The sequence below is a fragment of the Tupaia chinensis genome, unplaced genomic scaffold (genome assembly GCF_000334495.1).
Source record: "Tupaia chinensis unplaced genomic scaffold, TupChi_1.0 Scaffold145561_1, whole genome shotgun sequence".
Classification (NCBI taxonomy): Eukaryota; Metazoa; Chordata; class Mammalia; order Scandentia; family Tupaiidae; genus Tupaia; species Tupaia belangeri.
In genome coordinates this window covers 1,494,712-1,506,491 of record NW_006205418.1, presented here as the reverse complement: position 1 = coordinate 1,506,491, position 11,780 = coordinate 1,494,712, and the positions used below count along the sequence as shown (strand labels likewise).

Here is an 11,780-nt window from a genome sequence, read left to right as displayed (position 1 = left end):
TTCCTCTGAGCAAAACAGATCTTGGTATTTGCAGTCTCAATCGTAAGAGCAAGAGGTTTGGGAACAATAGCTGCTGAGAGAGTAGGAAAAAAAATTTATTTGGAAATTTGTGTCCTTAAAATCTAGGCATCAAAGATTTCAGAGTGGAAAATATTTAAATGTCTTCGAGTGTTCCTCTATACAGTAAACATTATATAGATTGTTAAGCGCATAATCAGCCTAGAATCCAGGCTTGTAGCAGGGATTGTTTTCATGATAGAGATGGAGAAATTGAGGCTTGTGGTCATCAATCCCTATGTTTTCTCTAGACATAAATGTTACTTAGTTTATTCTTGGGTTCATCTAATGATCTAAAAGAAATGTCACCCTCCTTTGAGAGCTTACAATGCATGAGATGTGGCTGGCTGCAACAGCTCATGGCTAACCTAATCCAGGCATGAAGACTCTGACTAGAAAAGGGGGTGTTGGCATAACTGGTTGGAATTGTGTAGGGCAGGGGAGGGGGACCTCCACATCACAGCAGAGATGTCTACTACAGCACTGGAAGTTTTCACCAGTTCTTTATTGCGAAAGAGCGTGAGTTTGGTATTAAAGACTGTTGTCATGGTTTGGTGGAGGAAATGGCGGTATAAATGAATACCAAATCTATACCATGAGATACATCTCTTTTAGTTTTAATGTATCTATTGTTTAATTCAACCCTTTTTATTGTATAAATGTCATAGACTGAGTGATTTAAGAAGTAAACATTTATCTCTACTAGTTCAGGAGGCTAGAAGTCTAGCCAGGGTGCCAGCATGGTTGGGTGTCTGGTGAGGGCCCCCTTCCTGGTTTATAAATGTCCACTTCTTGCTGTATCCTTACAGGATGAAGAAAGAGAGCTCTGATTCTTTCGTTGCCTTATAAGGGCTCTGATCCCATAGGAGGGCTTGACCCTTATGACCTGATCCAACTGAATTATCACTCAAAGGCTCCACCTCTAAATAACATCACATTGGGGATTAGGGCTCCAACATTTGTATTTTTGGGAGACACATTCAGTCCACAATGGTAAACTATACCTCAATATAGCTCTTCAAAATTAATTTAAAAATCTGTGCAACATACATGTATTATTCTGGAGAATGGGTTTCCTTTTACTCAGTTAACTTATTGACAGGATTCATGAGTTCTGAACTTAAATTCCTCTGTGGGTTTTCAGAGATAAGACACGGGGGTTGAAGAGGGTTAACAGATTAGTAGCCTCAAGAGTCAAGAGTATGCAAAACTGAGAAGAAGCCCTTTTATAGAATGCTCTTTTAATAATGTTTCAATGAGTTCTATTTCACTAAGTATTCGCTGAGAATCTTCTAGGTGCCTCTGTGTAACAGGAAGTGGTGGTCAGAGTGAGCATTCTGGAGTCCGACTGCCTAGGTTCAAATTTCTGCTCTAATTCATCGTTGTGTGGACTTTGGCAACCTCAGTATGTGTTCCTAAGCTTCAGGGTTCTCATTTATAAATTAAACGTGGAGCCACTTTCTACTTCTTTGGATACTGAAAAGAACTAACTGAGATGGTACCTGATATATTGTAATATTTAAAGAATTAGATGAATAATTAGACAGATAAATTCATGTTAGACATTCCTGTTAAGTGTCAGATACACAGGTGCTACATAACTTACAAAGACAGTGTGCTTAGACCTTCTGGGACTCCCAATTTAGAGTCAAAAAAAAGGCAAATGAACAAGCAATTCTAATTCAGTGTGAAAAATGCTCAGATGGTAGAAAACAGTTGTTACAGAAGGGAAACCCAACCCTAGAAAACCTCTGTAGAACTCCAAATCAGGCTGGCAATGTCTAGACTTTAAAGATGGCTAAGGAGCGCAGACAAGAAAGGAAGAGAATGAACGTGTTAAATGCTACATGTAGCAAGGTACACTTTTAATTTGACACATCAAGTCATGCCTAAGCCATGGATGTCTGTGAAGGGAGAATGTCCACGTGCTACGATTTGAATATGCTCTCCAAATTTCGTATGTTACGAACCTAATTTCTGAATTTGTGTGTTGGTAGCATTTGGAGATGGGGCCTTTGGAAGGTTATTAGGATTAGAAAAGATCGTTAGTGCGGGGTCCCCGTGGTGAGACTGGTGGTTTTATAGGGAGAGAAAGAGAGCCCTGAATTGACATGCCCAATTTTGCTCTCACGCCATGTAATGGTTCACCAGATCATTAGGAAGGCCCTCATCAGATGCCAGCCCCTCAGTTTGGACTTTCCACCCTCTAGACCTATGAAAAGAAATAGTAAAATGAAAAGATTATCCAGTCTGTGATAGTCTGTTATCGCTATGCAAAATGGACGAAGATACCCAGTGATTACAGCCCCTTAGCATTTTGGCACACTTTCTAGTTCCCTATCCCTAGGTGAAAACATAACTAGCCCACATTGCTTAGATTTTTATCATTTCAGCGATCTGCAGCGCTCACGCTGGAGGGACACTGATGGGCGTTGTGACAGGCTAGCATCCCTGCACTCCTACCCTGAAGACGCTTCAACCATTGACTTCTGTGAGAGAAGCAACTTAGCATCGGGTAGGTTTGTTTAACCCGTTGGATAGAGAACAAAACAGCCGTAATTTCTGCAGAATTTTTCGACTTATGTGCAAAGACTTATCATGAAATTTAAGTTTGTGCTGCTTCCCATATTATTTGGCTGTAAAGCAACCCACTTTATGCTTCTGCAGGGTCTTGGTGACTGGCTTGTGGAGAAACACACATTGGGAAATGATGACCGTGTTCAAATTCCTTGTGTTATGATCGTGAGGAACCCGATCTCCAGAGAAGTGGCTGGTAGAAACCAGGTTGGACTCAATTTTCTTTAGTTTTACTTCACTGATTATAGGACCAAGAGTCCATGATGCCATTTCCAGTAATTCCTAATAGGGAAAAATGATGGCACTTTCCTGGCAGTAGAATCACTACCATCACATTGTGAATGTGAATGCATCTTTCATCCCCTGAGCCTCAGGCACACCGAGAAGATGGCAGCTCTGGGCTGTCTGACGGGAAGATTTCCTGTGTATGAAGCTGTTAAACCACCTAAGACTTCGACAACCCAATCGACCAGGCCCGGGGGATAGCTGACAAGATTTGAGCATCACTGTTAAAGCAAACACTGAGCAGAGCTGTCCTCTATACTACAAAAGGAGGTTTTAGGTGTGCAGAGGGAGTGGGTGGAGGCAAACATGGCAGGCTGACACCACCACGAGGTTATTCCAACAACTTGTGTTTGCTCTCCTCTCTGCTTCGACCCTGAGCTTGCTTCTTCTGGGCTCAGCTCCTTCCTCCAATGGACTGCTCCCTTTAGGCCCAGGGAGATCATTCATGAACTTTGGAAACAAACAGCACCAGGAGGTTATGCACAAAGGGTGTGTGTGTGAGAGAGAGAGAGACAGAGATGGGAGACAGAGGGGGAGAGCAAGAGGCAGAGGCAGACACAGATAGGGACAGAAACAGAGGTGTATCAAGTGAGGGAGAGTAGGAGAGACAGACAGACACAGAGAGACAGACACAGAAGAGCAGAAATAGAAGCAAAGAATGAGAAAGAGAGAGAGAGAGAGAGTGAGAGAGAAACAGGGAGAGCTGGAGATAGAAAGAGACAGAGGCAGAAACAGAGAAAATGAGAGAGGGAGAGGAATACAGACAGAGACTGAGACAGAGATTTAGAGACATAGACAAAGGGACACAGACAGACACAGAACAGAATGAGACACAGAGACAGATATGGAGACAGAGAAAGAAAGGGGGGAGGGAGAGGTGGAAAATGATACAGAATCAGACACAGAGAGACATAGAAAGATGGAGAGACAGAGATAGGAAGAGAGCGAGGTAAATAGAATCAGAGAGATAGAGAGAAGGTGCTAAAGCCACGCCTCCTCCTTTTGCTGACTCTGTACCAGATCTGTTACCATCAAGCTCCCATGGACTAATCTGATATAGGGGTGAGGAGAAGGGGTCCTTTAGACTAGGAAATAGGTCACATTTGTGGCCCACACTGTACCAAGCAGTTATTTCAGCTCTCTTTTAATGTAAGTTTCCTGGAGCGTTGGGTTTGGACACATCTAGTATCTTCTAGCTGTGGAGACTGAATGTTGGGGGCTTCTTCCTTTACTTCTCTCTCCACTCAGGCTGCTAGTGGAGGCACTGACTTCACATCCAGGTCTTGGCCCCGGAGCTCATGCCTTTCTCTCTGTGTAACGACTGACCACACACGATAGCTCTGCTTCCTTCCCTGCAGACCCGTGGAGGTGGCCCCACAGCCCAGCTTCCCATTTCTACATCTGTAAAATGAGGATTCCTCTGAAGGTAGTGATTTGATCTTTTTTTTTTTCCTCCCAGAGGCCAGAGAATCCCTGCCTCCACCTCTGCGTCTCTTCATTCTGCTGCTTCCTCTTCTGTTCATTGACCTGCATCAGCTCATCCTCATTTCCTTCCTTCTCTCCCGTGTCCTTCAGTTCGTTCACAGTGAGTTTCTCTGTTCTTCTAAAACCACTAGAGAAGGTTAGCCCCCTTCCCTCTCCTCTTCTCCTCCCCTCTCTTTCTTTCATTCATTCTTTCTTTCTTTTTCTATTTTTTTTTAAACATTTTTGCCATAGGGCACATGAGTGGGCTGGAGATAGACAGAAAAATAGAATGAAAGTGAGAAATCACCCCCTGGAAGGGGTGGCCACCCCAGTCCCTTCATTCTGTCAGAATTCGGGGGCACTCATGCATGGGCGCCTGGCATGATTTTTAAGCCGCTAGGTCCAGGGGTGCAGCTGCGGTTGGCCATGTGTAAATCCATGTGTGATGGCTCCATAATAATTCAGTGCCTGAACCACCACGCACCTGCTAGCCCCTCTCTTCTTCTCCTCTTTTCCTTTATAAAAACATATTTGGCTTTCAGGCTAGCTAGTGGCATGGTGGTTAAGGTGGCTGGATCTCACACGGCCAGCTGAGCAGTTTGTGTCCAGGACCTGGTGGCCTGAAAAATATGTCAGATGTGTGTGTGTGCACGCACACCCAAGATCCTGAGAGGAAAACTGAAGAGAAGGGATTGTAGTGTGGCCATCTTCTGGGGGGGTCCTTTCTCATTTTCTCTCTCTCTCTCTCTGTTTCACTCCAGCAAGAACATGCAACCTATAGCAAATTTTGTTTAAAAAATGGTTTTTAGGTTTATGTTCATAGAAGTTTAAAAAAATTAATATGTGGACATTGAAGAAAACTGAGACTCTAAGTGCAAGGAAATATAGGAAAATAAAAATCATGTGATACAAAAACTGACGTATCCGAGTTTCTTGCATACAAACATATAGATGATGATCCTGGGGGTAAAATATGTGCCTAAGAAATGTACCTCTTGAACTCATACGTGATGGCTGCACAGCAAATCAGAGTATGGCTGTCCTCATGCGTTAACGACGTCCCAGGGTCCCAGACACTGGCATGTCTGCATGGGATGTGAGGCCAGCTCTGCGCTGTCCTCCTGCTTCCGCCTCTTCCTGCCTGTGTGCTCTGTGAGCAGGCTCCTGAACGGCCTCCTGCCTCCTTTTCCTCACTTCCCAGACAGGAGAGCTTTTGTGCCACGTTTCTCCCCCAGAACCAGCACCAGGACAGCTCAGGGCAGTCGTTTACCTCCGCTCTGTAAATGTCACCTACCCTACAACTAAATACGCAGAGATGTCCAGGGACGTGCAGGGCAGCTTTTCCTTTCTTCCATTTTCCTGTCTTCTTCTTTTTTTTTTCCCTTGAAGCTGTTGGCAGGAAGGTTGAAATCCTCAGAGAATGGAGTCATTTTACTGATGAATTCTGTGACTTTTACAGAGACCTCCCCCAGGGCCAGGGCTGGCCACAGGATTGTGAAGCTGGAGGCTGTCGAAGTTGGGGAACACCATCGCACAATCACCTACTGTATGCAGAGGAGGAAACACATCACACCCACTTCAAAGCCTGGCCCTGCACCCAGCCCCTGAGAGCCCTGTGTTCCAGGACTTCAGAGCCTGGGAAAAATGAGAATCTTTTCTTCTTAACCTTGCCTTTGTCTCTCTGTTCTGGCTTTCAGGGAAGCTGATCATTTTAAAAAGTCATCAACTGAGTAAGTTTCCAATTTGATAACAGAAGCCCAGTTTTCTACTTAATAACATACAGTATTAAGTTGGGTCTAATTCCTCTTATATGCCAATGTTGCCCCGGGGACCATGATTGGGGCTGCAGTAGCTACACGGTGCTGCCACTGGGTTACCTTCACTGGGCCAGCAGGCTCGTCCGTCCTCGGGCTGTGGGGTGACTGTCGGCAGCTCTCAAGTTCTCCCTTCTGGGGAAGATTGCCTTTGACTGGCAGGAGCCACCTGATCTGGTGATGCCTAAGTGGCAGGGTCCACCAGCATCCTGAGCTATGGGCTGACTGAGTTCTCAGACCCTGAGTTAAAACCCATTGTAATACCTCTCCTGCACCTGGGCTTCCTGTGTAACCAGCCGAGGCAGACTTCCCCAGAACTCTCCTCCCTCCCTCCCTTGCAAGGTTCTGCAGGTACTTCCTCCAAAAGTCACTTCCACAAGAACCAGGTCTCAGGTTCTGCTGCTAGGAAGACTGACGTGGGGCACAAGGGTAAGTGGAACCGTGAGCACCGTCTCGGGGGACCACTGCCTCTTAGTTATTAGCCTTTAATGGGCATTCAGTGTCTCCAATTTGCCCCTCTCCATCTGTTCCCAGAAGGCAGCCCATAGGAGCTTTTCAAAATGTGTATCTCTTTAGGTAACCCCATGTCTCAAAATTTTCATGTTTTCTTGTTCTTGGGATGAAAACTACAGGACCTATGAGGTCTGGTCTTTGATGTCTCTCAAGGTTATTCTAATCTTCCCCTCTATCTCAGGCCGTCCTGAACTTTCATCCTCAAAAAGGCCATTTTTCCTTCATATTCAAGGTCTTTCTCCATATGTTTGCTTCTATGAGAATTTGCTATTTTCCCCTCTTTGCTTAATTTTCCAGTTGTCCTTCAGATTTCAACTCCAGGTTACCTTCTAACTCAGATTAAATCAGTACCCTTCTCATAAATCATTCTTGTACTTGTAGTTTGCAAATATTTATTTGGGAGGTTACTTCCTTTTTCGTCTCTGAATTAATGTAAGTTTCTAAAAGGTAGGGACTGTTTCCCCTTTTGTTTTCCAGGATCTCGCAGCACCTGGAATAATATCAGGCACATTGAAAACGGAGAGAGGATGAGACTGTGAGGGGCGTTGGGACTTTGGAGTCAGGCAGGGATGGGCTCAGCTCCCAGCTTCCCGAGACAGGCTATGTGCTCTAGGTCTCTGTCTCCACTTTCTTCAGTGAGGACAACAATGCCTGCCCCTCTCACAGGTTTGTGGGGAGGCCCTTGCTCAATAAATAGAGGATAGTAGTAGAGTTGACAGGCCTGGATTTTCAGGAAGAGGAGTGAGGCAGGCTGACCTTCCCAGATACACTGGCAATCTGAGTCAAAGTGATGGAGTGTTCACTTAAGGCCCCTGATATAACCCACCCTAGGACCTGGAAGTGGGCCCAGAGCCAGCAGGGTTGAGGAAGTGCCAACACCAGCTTGGGTTATAAGAAGGAATACCTACACCCAGAAAACCTCAACACAGGGGTCAGCATTTTAGCAAACTACAGGGAGTTTACACACTGAACCATGAAGAGACCACCCACCTTAGTGGCTTACAGGCCCAACTATTGGGTTGTTGAAAAAGCCATGATGCATTTTTGCATAGAAAGACGTGTCGTGACTTTTCCGATGTCCTACGACCTAGTAGTGTTTAAAGCAATATCTCCCAGCCCATACAGCTCATGAGGGTAAGGCAACGTGATGGCCAGTGGGTCAGTGGTTCCTGGCTGCTCACGGGGAAAGCCCCTTGCAGAGGAAGTCACAGTCTCTCAAGACTTATACAATAAAAGCCTCCATGAGGGAGTCTCAGGAACTCATTATTATTTTTTTCAAAGCTTCAGAAATAACCTATAAATCTTTGAAAATAAAAATACTACCTCCGTTCAATCTCTACCCAGCACTTCTGCTGCTGCCACCAACCCTAGTTCATGTGCAGTATTTGATAACTGCCATGCTGCAAAACTTCTCAGTGCATGAGGAAGAAGTATCTGGCAGATTGAGAGAAATTAAGGGATAGACAGAGGATAGCCCCACTGTGGTCCTACTCCAGGAAGTTGGACTATTTCTAGGAAAATTCCTCGGCCTTTTGGACACCAATTAAATACTGTGAATCTGAACTAAATTGGATTTTTCCTCACTGATGGTGTTTCTGAGCCTGCTGATTTCTTTTGAGCAATTTGCCTTTATGTAGTGGGTGATGGTAGACAACTTGCTATAACACACATCTGAACTGTTTGGACTCTGTGACCAGCCTGCAAGAGAAGCAGAGAGAAGCCCTGTTATCCTCATCATACAGAGGTGAAAGTGGAGATTTGAAAGCTTGAGGGACTGGCCCATAGTGGGCAGCCCCTTATGATAGGTGGGTCGAAATAAGGGTGAGGTTTCCTCTGGAAGTTCCGGCCATTTATCTCTATGCACATTTGCTGAATGAATAGATAAATGGATGGACAGGTAAGTGAAGACCTCAGTGGTGATATTTACACATATAGAGCAGAAACAGAAAAGATGAAATATACCCACTTCCTGCAACTCAACACTGATGGTTGAGCACCAAATGCCAGTGCTGCTTTCAGGAAATGGCATGTACTGATCCGCTTTCACAGCTTAACGAAAGCCTTCTCTTTTGGCCTTCTATTTCCCTCCTGCTTCTCCTGATGTCTAGCAGTCTCTGGGTCAACATGGTGAGGTCAGCCCCCGAGGAACTCTACAGGATATAAGTGGAGGCTGAGTGACCCCTGCTCAGAGCAGATTGATTGAAAAGCATTTCCAAGCTGCCCGAGGTAGCACTCTCATAAAGGCTGAGTGCTCCATCTGGAACCTTTCAAAGAAGTCATTTAATTTAGCTCTGTTCTAGTATGGCCAGAAATGAGTAAAGCACAAGGCTGGAAATCAGAGACAGGTGGGGGAGGAAATAGTGCCTCTGTCCCAGATGCTCGAAGAGAAAGAGAAAGGAAATGAAATGTGGGAGAGGGAAGGTCACAGTAGGGAGGAGCTAAGCATCGGGGCATTGACCACAGAGACAGAGGTCTAGGGCAGTATCCGGAATTGGGGTAAAGGACAGGGCTTCATTTTAAATGATTATTTTAATGTATTTATACATTCAATCACTGTATATCCCTATAGCTCGTGAGATGAATTTACCAACACCTCTCACCAGTCCAGTTGAATATATCATACATGTTATCATCAACAGACAATATTCTGTTTCTGTGTCCCTCTAATGTCTTGCCTCTCTATTTTTCTCCTTGATTCCTTTCCTCTCACAGGAAAGAACTTTTTAACATAACAATCCAGTGATTTCCAATGATATGTCTAATCTTAATTTACTCCAACCCCGTCACCAAGTAACAGGGAGGGAGAAGAAAGAAAGGGAAATGGCGAAGTGAAAGAGGAACTAGTTCAAATATAGTATCTGGCAATTAGGAAGCTTTCTGTCTCCTTTCGTTCTCAAAGGAATTCTGTGACATAGGAATTATTTCTACTTTTTAACTGAAACTCATAAAGGAAAAAGAGTTCCCCGATTGTCCTTCAGATGTCATGCAACTAGTGGACAATAAAGTGAGGGTTCAAATGTGTCTCATCTAGAGTCCATCCTTCCATATGAACTGCTTGCTTCCTTTCCTGCATCGAAGGCCCAATGTTCATGCTCTCTGACTCACAGATTGAGTCGTAACATTGAATGATGGCTAAAGGCATGGATAGCTGTTATATAGGGTTATCCCTTGGTAGCTTCATTTCAATTCCTAAAAAACATCTAAAAATAAAAAATTCAGGGTCAGCAGGTGGTGAAGTGGTTAAGGCATTGGACTCCATGTGGCCGATGGTGATTTGAGTACTAGACCTGTAGCTTGAAAATCACACCAGGTGTGTGTGCATGCATGCCCAAAATCCCGAGAGGAGAATGGAGGAGAAGGATTGCAGAATGACCATTTCCCCCCGTGGATGATTTCTCACTTTCCCTTTCACTGTCTCTCTTCATCAAGCACACATGTCCAATGGCAAAAACCTAAAAAAAAAAAAGTTAAAAATTCAAAAGGTGGAGTCTTCTATGGGAGTTGAGAACTAGTGTTTTCAGGGAATAAGAGAAATGGTTTCGTGCTGAGAATTCACCCTGGTAGAGGCCCTTCTCTCTGTCTCTTTCTGTCTTTCTATCTCTCTCAGTCTTTTTATTTTTTAAGTTTTTTAAGGTAAAATATTTTCTTGGCTCTGAAATCCTCCTTTATCTTGCTAATAATCCCATCTCCCCCCTCCCATTTAGGAGAGGTAAAAATGGCAGGCTTTCAGAAGACTGAGTCCTCCATGGGAGCTGAAAACTAGTGGATGCACCATGTGATTCTATTTCTTTTTTTTTTTTTTAAAATACATATTTTTTTCTCTTTCTCTCTCTCTCTCTTTCTCTTATTCTTTTTCTTTTACCTTATCACTTTACTGCTCAGCCTTCACACACTGAGTGTCTAGACAGGTCTAAGTGAACCATAGCCACACATCTGAATACTATTAGGGTCAACATATTCCTCAATTCCCACAGAATCTGCTGCACAAAGAGAGAAAAATGGAACACCAAATTGTTTGCAGATCACCTCCTTCTGCACATCTCTAATGAGTCAGGTTGAACTTCTATAAATCAGGAAGAAACAACCCATCAGATAACTAGAAATCACTGCAGAGGCACAAGAAATGTGAGAAACCAAGAAAATACCTCTCCCCCAAGGGAAAATAATAACTCCTCTTCACCCACAGACAGTACAATGGAACTCATGGAAATGTCTGAAAAAGAATTTAGAATGCTCATAGTGACAAAGCTAACAGAGTTGGAAGAGAAGAGAGACAATGAACTCCAGAAAAGGCAGGAGAAAAGAACTGACAAGTTCCAGGAAGTGATGAAGTTCTTAAAAAATTTGAAAGAGTAAATACACACCATACAAAAAGAATCAAATGGAACTGTTAGAGATGAAGGTTATAACACAGGAAGTCAAAACCTCCCTTGAAAATATTAAAATCAGACTAGATCATACAGAAAATGGAATCTCTGAAGTAGGAGATAGAGTCACTGGACTAGTAAAATCCACCACAAAGAATGGAAAAATGGCCCTAACAAATGAGAGTAATATATGAGAAATACTAGATACTACTAAATGTACAAACATCAGCATAATTGGTATCCTAGAAGGTGAAGAGACTAATAAGGGCATTGATAATCCATTGCATGAAAATCTGGAAGTAAACTTTCTAAACCTAAAGAGGCATTCAAAGATCTAGACTCAAGAAATAAAAAGGACCCCAAATAAGTTCAACCCAAGAAGATCTTCTCCAAGGCACATTATAACCAGATTGACCAAAACCACAGACAAAGACAAGATACTAAGATTGGCAAGAGAGAAACATCAAGTTACCTACAAAAGATATCCCATCAGGCTAACAGTGGACCTCTCATTGAAAACAATGTGAGCAATAAAGAATGGGAAAACATACTCAAAGTATTGAGTGAAGAACAATTTCAACCAAGAATACTATACTCAGCAAGATTATCCTTCATATGGAAAGAGATAACAAAACCTGAAAGAATTTACTGACACCAGACCAGATCTCCAAGACGTTCTGAAGGGAGTGCTATATCAGGAAAA

The 11,780-nt window shown here is 43.6% G+C and overlaps 1 protein-coding gene and 1 long non-coding RNA gene across 2 annotated transcripts in view; one reads left to right on the top strand and one right to left on the bottom strand.

The window, feature by feature from the left end:
* Positions 1–11,780, bottom strand: part of CLNK (cytokine dependent hematopoietic cell linker) — a 197,428-nt gene that overhangs the window by 127,975 nt on the left and 57,673 nt on the right. The gene's annotated exons all lie outside the window — the stretch shown is intronic.
* Positions 2,742–5,969, top strand: LOC114006072 (uncharacterized). The gene is made up of 3 exons (XR_003547839.1): positions 2,742–2,841; positions 4,379–4,504; positions 5,843–5,969. It is a non-coding gene; the product is annotated as an uncharacterized LOC114006072 (long non-coding RNA).